Source organism: Triturus cristatus, chromosome 9 (assembly GCF_964204655.1).
Source record: "Triturus cristatus chromosome 9, aTriCri1.1, whole genome shotgun sequence".
Taxonomy (NCBI): Eukaryota; Metazoa; Chordata; class Amphibia; order Caudata; family Salamandridae; genus Triturus; species Triturus cristatus.
Genome location: NC_140592.1, coordinates 880032038 through 880048349, shown reverse-complemented (window position 1 = coordinate 880048349; position 16312 = coordinate 880032038). Strand labels below are relative to the sequence as shown.

The window sequence follows — 16312 nt, the reverse complement described above, 5'->3', positions numbered from 1 at the left end:
CGGGGATCGAACGCGGCCCTCGCGCTCCAGAGTCCGCCGCTCTGGCCGCTGCTTCACCCCTCTATTTCCTGTAAGACAATCAAGTACGGATGGAGCCGAAGGAATCCTCCTCCTCGGCTGAGGTGGGTCGTCTGGAGCTCCTCCTAGACCTCGTGTCGTCTCCCATCTATTCTCATGCCTACACTGCTTCAGCTGCACCTCCTCTGCCACCACCAACTTAGAGATGGTGTTCATCCAATGCTCCATGCTGGGACTCGCCTGGTGACTGCCACGCAGCACTTAGCCAGCAGCAGCAGCAAATGTAAGAACTTAAACGCCATTTTCTGGCCTTTTTTCTAAAGGATGTCACCTAACAGGCAAACGATGGGCTCCGCAGGACAGGGAACTGGCACCACTGCTCTCACCATAGCCACCGCACTCACCCAAAATGCCTGCACAGACGGGCAGCTCCATGCCAAATAGAAAAAACAAGAAAAGACTGCAGGATACTGGCATTTGGGGCAGCTGGCTGGCCTATTCAAACCCATCTTATGCAAGAGCACAGGGGTTAGGTACATGTGGTGTAGGAATTAAAAGTGAGTGGGTTTGATTCTGGCAATACACGAACTGGAGTTCACCATTGCACACGTTCTCTCCCATTGTGTATCCTCGATATGCATCCCCAGATCACTATCCCAGGCTACGCGTGCAGGGAGGAGAGTGTGTTTGCTATCAGCTGTCATGGCTTTATAGAATAAAGAGACCAAGTGATATTCCCACCCCCCCCCCCCCACCCCCACCCCCCGTGCCAGCTCCTGCAAGCCTTGAAATGAATGCAACATGCTCAGGGCAGCAGGAAAGGCGGTCCATATTTCTAACTACAGCAGTGAGACTACCATGCTTTAGAAACTCCCCCGCTTCCAAGTTGAAACTACTGTGGGCATCTTTATATGATATAAATTCCTTGTTGGGGTAAAGTTCCCCCAGGTTTTCACAGCCACCCTCCCACCAGGCAGACACGTCGATGGAGTCCGCGAACACCCTAAAGGTTGACAAATCCCAGAAGGCAAAATCTATGGCACAAGGGGCCCCTTTTAAAACCACTTTCATGTGAGGGTCCCAGAATGAAGCAGTGTGTTTAATGAGATATGATATCCAGCCAACGTCCCTCCCCCCAGCCATCAGAATCTAAGGGGGGGTCAAGCCACTAGCCATGGCCAGCAAAAGCGTTTTCTCCCGGTTGCTACCCTCTGTGAGCCAATGTGCAGCATGTTGTATCTGGGAGGCCAGGTAATATTGTTCTAAATTTAGGACTACCAGTCCCTCCTCCTCTAGTGACCGAAATAGAAAGTCCCTCCCCACCCTGCAACCCCCCCCCGACCCAGAACAAGGAAGTAAGTAGGGAATGCAATTGCTTGAACTCTGAGGAAGGGTGTCGTATAAGTGTAGCATGGTGTTTTAGAGATGGCCACACGCCCCATGAGGGAGAGTCGGAGGGTATTCAAGAACTGAATTGAGGATCGGTGGCTTTCCGAGACCCTGCCAATATTATACTTTAGGCGTTTCTGCCTTGTGTGTGCCACCACCACACCACAGGTTGATAAAACCATCAGTATCCCATCAGAGGGGCAATTCAAGCAAAGTCTCCGGAGCTCAGGAGAGAAGCGCTTCTAAGAGAAACACCAAAGATTTCTTGTAGTTAATCCGAAGGCCAGAGAGCTCACCGATAGTATTCAGGTGCCCCAACATGAGTGGCAGGGAGCGTCTGGGTGCTGTGAGATAACAGAGGGCGTCATCAACATAGAGCGACACCACGTTGCACACCGTAATCTCCCAGTGTGCCATCTCCTGCCGAATCCAAATGCCCAGCGGCTCTAAAGCAATGGCAAAAAGGAGTGGCTATAGTGGGCAACCCTGACGCATTCCCCTGCCAACTATCACAGCATACTTTACCAACCTGCACCATAGCTGTGGGACTCCTGCAAAGGAGACTCACTTAAGCTCGAAATTGTGATCCAATCGCATCTAGAACCTGTTGGAGGTACTGCCAGTCTACCGTATTGAAGGCCATGGCAATCTCGCTGGAAACTATGACTAGTTCCCCCTCCCAACCATCCACTTCATTTAAGACATGAATTAACCTCTGAAGGCTCATAGAAGTGTTATGACCAGGGATGAACCCACATGATCCTCTTGTATTAATTGTGTAATCACTGGCCATAATCGAAGGAACAAAGCCTAATCGAGCACTTTCATGTTTGTTTTGATCATTGTGGGTGGTCTATAGGAGGACTGGTCTGAGCCATCTGAACCAGGATTCAGCATCAAAGTAATGCAACTCTACCTCATGGACTGCGGGAGTACACCAGCGTTATTGGCATTCAAAAGAACCTCCAATAGACGTTGAGTAAGCGAGGGGGAGAAAGCTTGATAAAACTCTGCAGGGTAGCCATCGCTGCCTGGCGCTTTCCCTGGGCAGTTGCCGAAGCACCGCCCGTATCTCTAATGTGAAATCTGCCTCGAAGTCTAGGACAGTGGCTTCCCCCAGCCGGAGGAGCGTTAAAGTGGTCAGAAATACAGATATGCGTTCTGGGTCAAGAGAGTGAGTGTTGCACTCAACGCGCTCCAATTTAAATTTGAAAACACCAACTATTCCACCTGCATGTATATTTTCCTGGGAGGTTTAAGATAAAGTATGAGGGAGAGTGGAGTTTCCTGATGTAGGATCTAAGGTAATAACCATCCAGAGCTGCCCCCCTCCCTTTGGAGAATTTGGCTGTAGGATTTTAAGGTGTATTTGTCCAATCTGTCTCTCACATCCGCCACCTACCCCTGGGCCACCCTAATATGTCATCCGGGGAAAGCTGTTGCAAATGAGCCAATTCCTCCTCTTTCTGAGTGAGTTCAGTCTGGCGAGTGTCTCTAACCCCACAGGAGAGACCCACACAGTTCCCCCGGATCACAACCTTCATTGCCTCCCATTCAGTAGACCCGTTGAGGACCAAGTCATAAATTCTGCCAGCACTTCTGCCAGTGTCTCCCTGCCCTCCACATCATGAAGAATCTTGGGAGGTAGGCTCCAGGTCGGGTGACCGTGACTTGCTCCCCCATCTGATTTTACAGAGGACCAGGGTGTGATCCAATAAGTATTGGGACAGATGGCCCACTGCAAGGACCTCCCTACCCCCCCCTCAACATTGCGGATTCTAAAATACGATCCAATCTACTGTATGTATTATATCTTGGTGAATAGCAAGTACATTCCTTTGAAGCGGGGTGGATATCTCTCCATATGTCACATAGCCCCATTGGGGGATGACCTCTTGTAGTGAGGAAGTGATCCTAGGCTTAGTGTTGCATGGGGGGGGGGAGTGTCCATCAACCCTTCCCATTCAAGATGCAGTTAGTCACCAGCCCAGAGAAAATGACAGTCAAGCGCTGGCGAAAGCACATCCTGCAGTTTCAGGAAAAAGTACCCATTATCAATTTTGGGACCATTGGTATTAACAACGGCTATGTATACCCCATCCAATCTGCCCTGTATCAGTAAGCAACGGCCCTCAACATCTGCCTCCATGTACGTAATGGCCAACTGAGCTCCTGGTGCTATCCAAATAAGGATACCAGTAGAAAATGTTGATTAGTTAGCATAGTAGATTCATCCCCTCCATTGTTTGGTCACATATAAGCCTCTACATCAGAGAGGTGTGTCTACAGGCGATATCAGCTGCATGTCTCTTAAAAAAGGAAAGATCCCTATAACATTTCTTGTAAGTGCTCAGGCCCCACACATTCCAGGAGATGAGCGTGCATGTTCCAGACCTGCCCATTATTGCGTATGGAGATTGAGGCCTCCCTCCCCGTGGTAAGATGGCAACAACCCATAGGTCAACATAAGAAAACTCATAAAATACACCTCCCATCTTGGACAACAATAACAGAACCACATTATCATCTGAGTCCAAAAGATTTGATGTGTTAGGACGTACACTGTTGCAACCAACCCACCCTCCCTGGACACTTATGAGTGTCAACTCCAGTTTCGAAAATCTCCCCACTGATGTAGGATGCACAAAGCTCTATGCATAGCATATTGGAAAAAAACATAAGCTCAGCACATTCACCCAGTTGCGCCACATGCCCCCTACAAGATGCCCAGCACCGTGGGAGTGAGCGGCTAAGCTGCAGTAGCTCATCATTCAGTAAAAGTAGTAATGATCATTACCTCACTATTAATCATGTTGCAACGGAAGGGGCAAACACTCCCGCTCATCTGGAACCCAAGCAGCAGTGGTAACTGATGACCAGCCCTCAATGTGTTCTCTGGCAGCTCTAAGCATCAAGTCTCTAGCCTTGTAATTCAGGATTTCGGCAGTGTGGGCCCGCAGCGCTACACCCGGCAGAGGTGCAGGGTGCCAGCGCCCTGTGCACCCTTTCAATTACAAAGAAGTTGGACAAATCTTTTCAGCACAGAGTGTGCCTCACCCAGTTTTCCAAGAACCTCTCCACGGGCTGGTCGTCTGCCTTTTCAGGAAAGCCCAGCAGGCGCACGTTATTCTGCTGTGATCGTCCCTCAGCGTCCTCCATTTGGTTTTTCAAGGTGTTGGAGACAATTGGCAGTTGGAAGGTCTGTTGTATAAGCTGACGCACCTCTGCTTGCAGTGATGTTGTATGGGTTTTCGCATTCTCCACTATATCGGTGCAGAGCAAGTTCACCTCAATGGAGACTCCTCTATTTGTCTCCCAAGTGCTGCTCTAGAGTCATGTGTCGCTTCCATAAGGGCCGCGTGGGAAGTATCCTCTTGTTGCTCCAGAGAACGCTCCAGGGTCAGCAAGTGCACCTGCTGAGGAAGTCTGATTAGGCTGATGTGGGGTAGTACTCTGCGTGATGGTATTACCCTGTTGGTGCCTCTGAGGTCTGTCTTTCCCCATGATGTGGCAGAGGAAGAGAAAGCTATACCAGGAAGCCCCCCAACATGGTCGATGGCAAATTACTGCCCAGGTAGGCCTCTAGCAGGAATGCACCGGAAAGTTGAAGCACCGGCTCTGGGCAGGCAGGGGTATGATGCAGGGTGATTGCGCCTAATGAGTCCACGTCGAGGCCAGCTGGTGCACTGGGACCAGTCGAGGGCTAAGGTGGGTGATATGACGGACACCATGGTGAACAGTAGAAGAAAAACTGGGGGAGACCCCAAGTGGTAGCAACAATCCAAGCGCCAGGCCCCAGCTGCAGCTCCAGGAAGATAACTGGCCCCTGTCACCATAGGGAAGAACCAAGTCTACAGAATAAGAGGGGGGCTAGTTCGATGCTCTGCAGCTTCCCCCACCCGGCAGATGCCGCTAGGTGTTTTTTGGCCCTCAAGGATCCACAGATAAGCAATCATCCAAGGCTCCTTCACATTCTGGGAAGAGCCAAGGCCGGGCCCAAGGCCTGAACGCCCCCAGGGTACACTCGCTGCTGTCACCATGAGGGAAGACCTACTGGGCGTGGGTGTTGGCCAATAGTTCCACTCCTCCAAAGAATGCCACCGCCTCAGTCTATGCAATCTGTCCCTGGAGATCCGACAAAAGTCTCACTGTCAAGAGAGGAGCAACATGGTGTCGATGGGGCCGACGCGCTAAGCCACAGCGGGCACCGATCTGCTCTCCCTAACACCGCCGCGGAGATCCACCAGCATGCCAAGGCAGGTCGGCAATCCGAGGACTAACCGCGTCCTCTGCTGCCCTCGCTGTAGTGTTCAGGCCTCTCCTGGGCCTCGCAGTGTCAGTGACCCCACAAGGCACCAGAAGGCCGAGCAGCAGGCTGCAAAAGGCCAGGAGCCACTCAGGTGGTCCTTAATACTGGCCCCCATCCTCCACTCCCTCCGGCCAACCCTGAATGAATGAATGAAAAGGAATTTTGCGCAAAACAGCTACTCCAGCTAGAGTGTCCTGGCGCTAAGACGGAAAAAACATGCTAGTGTGGACATAGTGGCAGGGTACAGAGCTGGGACTAATTCTTGAAAAGCCAGGTTTTTAGATGTTTTCTGAACGTTGCTAGGTCAGCTGAGGCTCTCAAAAAGGCAGGAAGGCTGTTCCATGTTTTTGCTCAGATACCCAAAGGATCTTCCCCCTTATGCATGCTAAGCGTATTTTAGGGGATGTGTGCAAGGTCAGTGGTAGAGGATCTCAAGGATCTCGTTGGAATATAACGAATAGCGTGCTTCTTTAGGTACTCAGCGCCAAGACCATGGAATGCTTTAGGAGCGCTCTAGCTCTAGAATCGCTCATGCCGCTGCGTTCTGCACCACTTGTAGACGCTGAGTGAGATAGTCCGGTAGGCCAAGGTAAAGACTATTGGTGTAGTCCAGTCTTGAAGTCACTAAAGCCTGGACCACCGTCTTCCTCGTGTCCAATGGCAACACAGGAAGACATTTTTTTAGCATGCGAAGTATGACAAAACAGGAGCCAATCAAAGTTTGGATCTGTGGGCCCATGGAAAGGGCGATGTCTATGGCAATGCCCATGTTTTTAACCCTTTGTTGGGCAAACTGGGGGGGAGCAGCCCCATTGGCCACTAGGTTCTCCAGTTACTCATTGTCGGTTGTCCAAACAAAACAAGCTCAGATTTGTCCGGATTACTTATTAACTGATTTATTTTTAGCCAGTTAAAAACCTTAGAGAGGCAGGATCTGATGCAATCTCCTACAAAATATGCACCTTTTTCACACGTGAAGATCAGTTGTATATCATCGGTGTAGGAGATGATATTAACTCCATCTTCCTCTACCAAGGGTGCTAAAGGTGAAAAATATATGTATATATATTGAAGAGGGTGGGGCTAAGAATGGACCCCTGCGGTATTCCCAAATTCGAATTTGGCATGGGAGATGAAAAAAGGGGGTGTCCAGATTTCCTGTGATCTATTTTTCAAAAAAGAAGTCAGCCAGGCCAGTCCAGACCCGCCCACTCCCAGGTTTCGCAACCTGGAGAGAAGTCTCTCATGCGGAACAGAATCAAAAGCCGCAGAGAGGTCGAGTAGCACAAGGGATGCCCTGCCACCCTGATCGAGTTTCTCCGTGATGTATTCAGTAACTTCCCCAGTTCCAGTCAGCCATGGGGAGGAGACCGTGCGGGTCAATGCAGCGCTCAAGAGAGGAGCTGCCGCTAGAAAGACCGTCCTGCCCTCTGCAAAGGCCAGCGCCCGAGCTCCAAGGCTCCCCGGGGGAAAATGTAACAACAGCCTCAACTCCGTCCTCCAGGAGCAGGGCCTGTGCTACCGGGAATACCAGCGACTGCCACAGGCGTCCTTTGACAGGCCACAGCAGAGCAGCGCACCGGAGTACCGCAAGGCCCCGAGCAGATCTGTCCGGCAGACCCACAGGCGCACCAGGTCCCCAGCATAGCAGGTGCTATCATTTAGAGGCGGAAACCCCTCCACGGCAATCCCAGCAGATGCGGGGGCAATGCTGCGACTGGATGCCACTGTCAGTGATTAGAGGCAGGATTAAGCAGCTGGGAAGACCGAGCTCCCATAGGACACGGCCCGTCAGCCATCTTTTTTGGCCATGATGGCTAGAGTTTTTGTTCTTAAATAGTACCTGTGGATTTATTTTGTTGTTTTCTTGAATCACACCAGTTATTTCTAAAAACAGCTACTTTAGATACATGCAGTAATAAACAAATTTCCCCATTAACTTGCATTTGACTGGTTTCAAGCGCGAGGAAGCTTAAAATTAAATGTTTGCTTAAAACAACAAGTTGCCCGCCCGCACGCGTTGTGCTGCCGAGAATCTGCTTGTGAATTGATTTCCTACTTGCCATCTCGACGCTTTACTTGCATTTCTAGTCACGTGACATTGTCATTGCCGCCTCGAACTTTGATCGCTGCTACACTAGGTTAAAATAGGACCAGAAATCGCTCAGCTGGCCAAACCTCTGATAATCACATTTCTAAATATAGGTTCTTGGAATATCTGCAATCATTAGTGATTGGTTGCTGGCTATGTGTTGTAGAAAATGCAGTGACTTTACACATATCGTGCTATGTAATTAAATTGCAAAAACGAGCTATTTGCAGCTGTTGACTACAACGTACATACAAAGACCGCGGCGATAAATCGAATGTTTAAGTTACAAATCCTAAAGTTTATCTTGCATTATGGAAACTTACCTCACTTTTTATTGGTGTTCACAATCGACGGAAATTGTAGGCAATTTAATAACATTAAGAACACATTTATGTCCCTATGCTCAAATGTATCACTCCTTGTAGGTTTGAATTACAGTGGGGTCAAATTATTCTAAGGAGATCGCCTAGTGCGGTCATATCAATTAATTATATGTCACACAAAAATGTTGCGGTTCCTGTGCAACATTTGTGGCGTGCACTAAAATTTCATTTGGGTTTTGTGGCTCTCAGATCTGGAAAGGTTTGGGAGAGATGTAGCTCCTTGAGGGCTGGTAGTGCCCCAAACTGCAGAGGCTGCTTTCTTCCACTGGGAACAAACTTGATGTTGACAATTAAAGGGACCCCTTACACAATGCTGTGCTTCTTGGGTTAGTTAAGTAAATGTGACATGTTTTGGAAGACCAGCATACCAGTCATTTAACTCATAAAAAATAATGGTAATCATAGGGGAAGTTATGGAGAGAAAGAGGCAAATGTACCCAGCATGTGCCCAGCTAGCTTTGACCTGTGGCCCCAAGCATGTGTAAACATCAGTAGATTCCTAATCTTAGGCCCATGTCTGAGCATGTGTGGTGGACAAACATGAGATTGAATATTCGAGGAGGGGTCAGTCTCGCTGATCTGGAGGGTCTCGGTGAATTATTGCCCAGTGGTTGTAGGATAATGCTGTTTACAGTTAAAAAGTTGTGTACGCCTTAGAGTACTATGGGTTTATTAAGTCTTATCTCTGATTTCTGCTGGATTTAGACTCCTATAACCAAGGTCTCATTCAGAAAATGGAAAGGCAAGGGACATGATTAGGACAGTTCTTCCTATAAGCGTTACGCTATACTGTGGCAAGGATTATGTGATGTCACAGCTGCCTGTGGGTGGAGTCAACTGGCTCCAGTGGTCTCGCGGAGGGGGGGTCACACCTTTGGAGACCCACGGTGTGTGTGGTAAATGTTGGCAGATGTAGTAAGGAGTGTGCTGCTTGGCTACACTACATGCTACTTGCTTGGGTGCCTCCTTCCCGTCTTTTCTGTCCATCTCAGTGTGCTGAAGGAAGTCCTCCTCTGCGAGTGCCGCATCTCGCTGCAGCATTGCTTCTGGGTGGCAGGATGGTGGTAGGGTCTCGCCCACAATGTCCTGATTTTCTCTTTATAAAAATGGTAGAAGGACTATTTATTTTCAGAAGACAGCAGACACCTTTGAAATGCAGCCCTTAAATCCAGATCCAGATTTTCATTTCCTCTCTAGCCCACTCCAAGATGGCAGTTCCCAAATTCTTCTGTGTTTTCCCAGTCTAGCTTGGAGGCATGTCGTGCAACTGTTTTCTACCTCCAGTTCCAGTGTTCCTCTATAAAAGGCTGATTTTCTCCTGTGAAGCTACATCACAATGCAGATGTAGTTTTTCGGCAGGTTCATGACCTCTTTAGCCATTGTCTTTATCACTAATATTTTCCCGTCCAGTATCGGCTCCTGCTCTCTGGTTCTTCTCAGCCCTGATACTTCAGTGCTGTTTGGTGCTGGTCCTCTGGAGTTATTTCCACCTGGATCCTGGTTCAGAAGATAAAGCCCTTACTAACTCTGGAGGTGTATTAAGCCTCTGGCTTTTGCCTCCAGAACTGTGACCCTTTAGGTAGATACCTGCTCTTAAAACGTGAAATAGTAGTGTGATAGCATAGTGGCTTCCTGGAGGCATTTTGTTTTTTTGAGTTTTATATAGCGCGATCTAGACCTTGAGACATTGGGTATCAGAGCGCTTTATATGAGCAGCAGTTTTGTTACATTCATTTTTGTTAGGCACGGGGAGATTAATGATTTACCCAGAATCACAGGATGTTGAGCGTCGTTGTTGAGACTCGAACCTGGTTCTCCCGCTTTGAGGTGGACCACTGTAGCCGCAAGGCTACATCCTCTCCCCAATTGCATCACCTCGGGCAAACAAAGAGCTGTACTGCGTCCAGCTTTGGACATTATGTGGACTACAACCGGCCTAGTCCTCCTGATTAATAGTTAAACAAAAAAAATGATTTCCAAAGCTGATTGACGCGTATGATAATTAAAAAATAAAGAGGTGTATGGTTCTTAAAATTATTTTGAACTGCAGTTAAGCTCCAGTGTTCCAAATGTCACGATTTATGAGCACCATTGAATGCTTTATTGTCAATGCAATGATAACCAGGTAAATGTCTTCTCTCAGCACGCCTCATAACATATGATTTCTGTACACCCGCGGGACAAATGACAATTGCCCAGTGGAATGAAGTTGGAGATGTTGACTGCCATGCACATAATCAGTGGTGATAAAGGGAATGCTTAAGCGACAAATCCTAATGTTTAAGTTGCTTTATGGAAATGTAGATCGCTTTTTACTGGTGTTCACAATTGGTGGAGATAACAGGCAATTTGATAATATCAAGTGGGAATTTGTGTAGGTATGCCGCAGTGTCTCAATCCATTGATTCTTAACACGGTTAGGTGGGTTAGTCTTCTCTCCAAGGATGTATATGCCAAGTAGTATTGCCATTTTTACATCAATATTTGGGCCTTACCTCATTATTCTACAGCCCTTACCAGTTTGCATGCACAACATGTGAGGTGTATTATATGTGGGCTTCTGAAAGTAGAGTGACCTTAGGTGATATGCAGTGGGTTCATGTCTCCACACCTAAAGTGGTGAAATAAGTTACCCTCCCCACTTTTCACCTCTGAATGATAGAACAGAAAGTAATATATGAACAACCCTTTATTCCTTAGAACCTGGGAACATGCATTTACTTGCATTAGCCCAGCCAATAGATCTTGCCTGTGAAATCTGTGGACTATGTCCATGCCTGTTTATTTTTACAGTACATAGTTGGCTGCCTTCCATCTTGAAGTAGTAAATTAAAAAGAACTAAGTCATAAGGTGTGCAGGCACAGCAGCCATCTTGGAATTATTATTTTTCTGTTTAAAGGCAAAAGATAGCTATTGTGTGCACACATATGTAGCAGCCATATTTGAATGGTTTTTCAATGCTTTTCGAAAAATAATTACAAGACGGCCATTGTGCGTGCACATTCAGAGCAGAGATCTTGTGATTTATTTTTTATTTACTCTTTTTTAATTTAGCCAGGATGATGGACATCCATTGTGGAACAATAAATTAAAAAATAACTAAATAAAGTATGAACAAATAGCTGCATAGAAGGTGGAAGTTTTCAGCCTAGAAGCAGAGGTCCGCTACCGGGCCCTCGCAGAAAAATAACAAAAGACAATAAAAAAGCAGGAAGTAGTTGGGGAGGGACATGGGAGATGTTGTCAGGGGGAAGAGATGGCAGGGAGACAGAAGTGACAGCATTGGGGGGCAAAATCATATGGCATTGTAGCAGAAAAATACTTAAAAACAAGAAAGCAATTACAACAAGCATTGGCATAGCCAATAGGTCTCGCCTTTGGGACCTTATAAGAGTTTAGCCATGCAACAGTTGCATAACTAAATATTTATAAGGTCCCAAAAGCAAGACCTATTGGCTATGCCAAGCGGCCGTGCGGCCGCGAAAGTGATCGCGATCAAACCTCAAAGCGAAAGTCAAAGTAATCGCGGTCAAGCGCGGCGCGCGCGCCCCGCGCACATGCTCTGTAGCTCTAGGCTGGCCTGGTATCACTTTTTGGAGCCCTCTCAATAAGTCTCGCCAGACCAGCACATGCGCTGTGTCAGGCGAGACCTGAAAAGCAAGGAGTGGGAGGCTAAGGGCGATAATGGTGCACGGAGAGCAGGAAAGCAGGAGGTCAAAAGAGAGTGGCCAGGAGCAATGTGTAGGTGCTGGCCCATTCCAAAAATAAAAGAAAGCAGGTATGGGGAAGTGAGCAAGAAAAGTGGGGCTTTCCCATTGAGTGCAGCAAGCAACGTAAAAAGTATTCCCCTCGTGTCAACTGTGGAAAATTACAAGTCAGCTGCTCAAAATGGTGGTAAAGAAGCTTTGCTCCAGGGGTGGGAAAAACATAGTAATAGAGTGGAAAGCCATGGAATAAGGAAACAAACTCTGATGTACAAGAAAGCCATCCAATCATGAAAAAGGGGTTAACCCACGCTGTGTACATTGTATTGTAGACAATTGTTTTTTACAGCAAACTAAGCTGTGTGTAGGTCAAGACGAACAAAGAGAACAGTAGTTACTACAGATTTATTTACTGATTAATTTGATTAGTAAGCAGATACCAGCACTAGCCCTTTGTTGCCTTCCTAGACTGCAAAGGGAAATATTTTATTCACTCTACTAATTAATGACATTAGCATAATATATTTAGAAGAAATCAAGGTCTTGAATGTGCCTTATAACATTAACTTATCTTCATTGAACAGCAAGAAATGTATGTGTTAAAAACAAAATCAAGGTGATTCAAACTAGGGCTGGGCGGTGAACTCCACTCCGTTCGCTGAGGTCTCGGCACTCCGCGGAGCATGTGAAATTCTTAAAAACTCAACTTTCCAAAGTATATCAGAGTTTTGGCAAGTGCGAGTGAGGAAAATCCCATGCTAGACCATCTCCCAGAGCGATTTCTCAACGCAGGCGGTCGCAGATGGTCACAACCTCTCGCGTTGAGAAACCATCCGTTCGCGTTGAGGAAGCTGCTGCTCAAGTAGAACATCTACTCGAGCGGCAGAAAGAAGCAGCGTTTTCTTGCGCTGCGCATGGTGCTGTTCGCACCGATTTTCCAGTGCTAAAAAAAATCCTCGTGAACGGAGCGAACGAACGCGCTCTGTCGAGGTTTCTTGGTCACTTCACAGAGTTCTGTGTAGCCGAACTCCACCCAGATCCAATTCAAACATGAACAAAGTGCAGTGCTCAAAGAGTGGCAAATGTGAGGGGGTAGTAAAAGAAATTATCAAATATGCTTTTTGTTTATTTATTCCACTTTTTGCACTCTAGTTTTCTTCTGGAATACCTTCTTATTCGCTTCTATGGGGCCACCTGTGTCCATTTTAATGGAACTCCTCGCAGAGGCGCAACTAGAGCCAAATTTCGGGGGGGGCTGAGCAAAAATTTCGGGGGGGGCTGAGCAAAAATTTCGGGGGGGGCTGAACTTTAAGCAATAGGCAGAGTGGAGCTGCAGGGGCTCTTAGAAGGACTGAAACAACAGCGAGGCCTCATTAACATGCAAATGGTCTTTTAAAGACCTGTGAAGTGCTCGGGTGCGGCTTCTTTTTTGTCCGGGAAGGTGTCTCATCCCGGGCTGCCACACACGACGGGGGGGGGCTGAAGCCCCGTGAGTCCAATGGGTGTTGCGCGCCTGAGTCTCCTCGTGACCGTTGACATGCTTTAACCCTGCACAGGTGCCTGAGCTCTGTTCCGCTTGGTATATGTTTTGTTTAGGGAGCCGAGACATTCACCATATCCTGCGCCCGTCACAAAATGTGGTAAGATCCTGTCTTCTTTTTATTCCTCTTTCCACCGCCTGGATTTGCAGCCTTTCATCTTGGACACCTATGTGTCAGCATCTGCCTCTCGTTTGACTCCAAGCACTGCACGTGTCAGCCTCGTTTAATGGCTTTGACTGTTTCTGCCCACGCGCAGCCTTTCAGTGACCCGTGCACGCACAGCCAGCTGGACATTAGCGCATGCGTCTCCCTGATCCAAATGAGCGCGAGACAGCCTTCTGCAGCCACAGTGTGAGAGGACGCAGGGCAGGGAGTTCAAAGAAGCCCTTTATAATATGTAATTGACAGCCCCATATACCAGCCAGCCTGCCTGATCTTTAGGTGCATGGGGATGACCTTCCAAATGCCTCGGACACTTAAAAAAAAAAAAAAAGTGGCCAATCCATTCATTGTATCCCACATTATGTTCCCAGAAATTAGCTAAAAGCCTCCGATTTACAAGTGGTTCTGAAGGCAACTGATGAAATAATACAGTGTATCAAGGTATGGCAGAGTACCGTCTGAGTATTGTTTCTCTGCATCAGGAAATCATTTACCTGCATGTAAGCAACTTGTGAGGCAATGCCCCTGGGCTACTTTTCAGGGCTGACTGGGCTGTGAATCATTAACTCCTGGAGGCTGCCCAAATCCCTTTAGCCTATTGGTTTTCCTTCATGCCAGCCCAGCCTTGTGTCTACCCAGTGGTGTAGGAAGTGTGCCATTGATTTTAGGCCAGGCAAGGAAAATAGGCCACCTGACTGCTAGGGGATGTAGTAATTTAAAGCAAAAGTCCGAGCTCAAACTTTTGGGCTCCGGTGCCACTGCACCTTCTGTGCCACTGATTGCTATGCCTCTGCCTGTAACTTCTTAATGCAGGCCTCAACGGCTCTACTGCCAAGGGAGGGTCACCCACAGCCCCTTGTGCCACTGTTGAGTGCAAACTACGATTTTGAACTTTATCTGGTTGCCTGCGAGTGGCTTAGCCAGACACTCCTGGCGCACAATTGAGTAACAATGGTGTGGCTGGCCTACTTTGGCGTGCGGCAGCAGGCTTCGGGGGATGCGCTTGGGGGGGAGAGAGGCTAAGAGACACTCAAGCTGAATATTCCTTGCAGTCAAAAATTAAATGCTGCATTTTGCCAAGCACCGTCCATATGTAAATCCTTCAAAAGCAGGATTCTCTCCATGTCGATATAGAATAAAAATAAATATTTTTAAAAAACTGTTCTGTTGCACGAGAAGATCATTATATGGTTGTATAATTGGTCATTCTGTGCCTGTATGGTTACATGCCAGCCGAAACAAGCTTTGATTGAGTGATATGGTTGAAGGTGAAATTAAAATGATCTTGTATTACCAGAAGAACGGGAGTCATTAGATGGGAACTCTGAAACCTTTTTTAAACATTTTTTTTTAGATGCAGCATTAGCCAAGACCTTTTGATTTTAATCAAATGATATGTATTACATACCCACTCTTATGGACTTTCAGGTATGTGTCTTCATTCGTTGCTCTTTTATTGTGGCATTCGCATTTTCCTTCCACCCACTGCAGCATCAGGCTGTGGGTCCGCCCACTTCTCCCATTGGCTAAGGTTAGTGTGAGTGACTGCATTCTTCCCTTTCACAAGAAGCACGTCTGCTTACTGTGTAGTTCCCTTCAGTGCCAGGGACTACTATGGCAAGGTGTGCTTTCAATAGATTCTGTGGTCCTACCATATTAGCCCAGCAAAAAAAACGTAACAAAACAAGGACTGACAAAGCCAAAAGGCTGGTGGGCAACGCTGGACCTATTATTGGCTTTACCAATGCATGTTTTAGAGGACAAGTGTGTTTGTCTGTTTCAAGGACGAAATGCCATCTTCTGCATACTGTGAGAAGGAAGACTTTGTGCTAATAAAAATTAAAGCTCTGGGGAGTTAGTAGGTCTGGTGAAAGGGAGAGAATAGACGCTATGTGTATGTAAAAACATCAAATTAGGCGGAAGTCGACTCCTGCATATCTATTCATTGAAAAACAGAATAATTAATCCTCTGTTTCCCGGTGACTGACACGGTGAATTTATGCACGTCTCCTAAAAACAACAGCACAGATTGTGACTTCTGTAATGTTGCTAGGATGGATTGATTGAATGATGCACGCCTTATATTTGGAATACGCGAGAAGACATTTTGCAGTAGAGTATTAAATGAGCAGGTTCGTTAATGATCCTTTGGAATAACAATCCCTTTCTTGCTTTGTTCACAGCGATTTACACACACCGAGTTTACGCTGGCTCGAAGTGTTCTGCCCAAGATGTGTAATGCGCATGCGCAGGACACTGAGAATGGCGCTTCTTTGTTGTACTGATGGCAGCTCGTCGTGGTTGAATTTTACAGATCTAGACACGACGATACAGTGTTTTTATTTCAACTATGTAAGCATGGAATTCGGGATTGAAGAGCACAATAACAGTGTGAGGTTTTGTGGCCTTGCATGTCGGTTAAGTTCAGACCCTCCATCCCAGGGCATCAACTGTTATGACGGCCTGTTTTAAACATTCCCATGCCTCAGATTCGTAAGCTTTTCACACCATTTTCATTGAAATTTTAAGCACGAAAGGGAGGATACTAATTACGTGGTTTAATGAGTTGTCTCTTAAATTCCATCTAATAAATTACTTTAGCTATACAGCAAGTTTGCTCAGTGAGTTAAGCGCTTGGGGCTGGCATCTTTGCATGACCTGCAGGTGTCAAGATCATTACTTTCCATGTACCATGTTTCAGTCATATTTACCT

At 47.1% G+C, this 16312-nt stretch overlaps 1 protein-coding gene across 10 annotated transcripts in view; it reads left to right on the top strand.

The window, feature by feature from the left end:
- EML1 (EMAP like 1) overlaps window positions 1-16312 on the top strand; it is an 889011-nt gene that overhangs the window by 577023 nt on the left and 295676 nt on the right. The gene's annotated exons all lie outside the window — the stretch shown is intronic.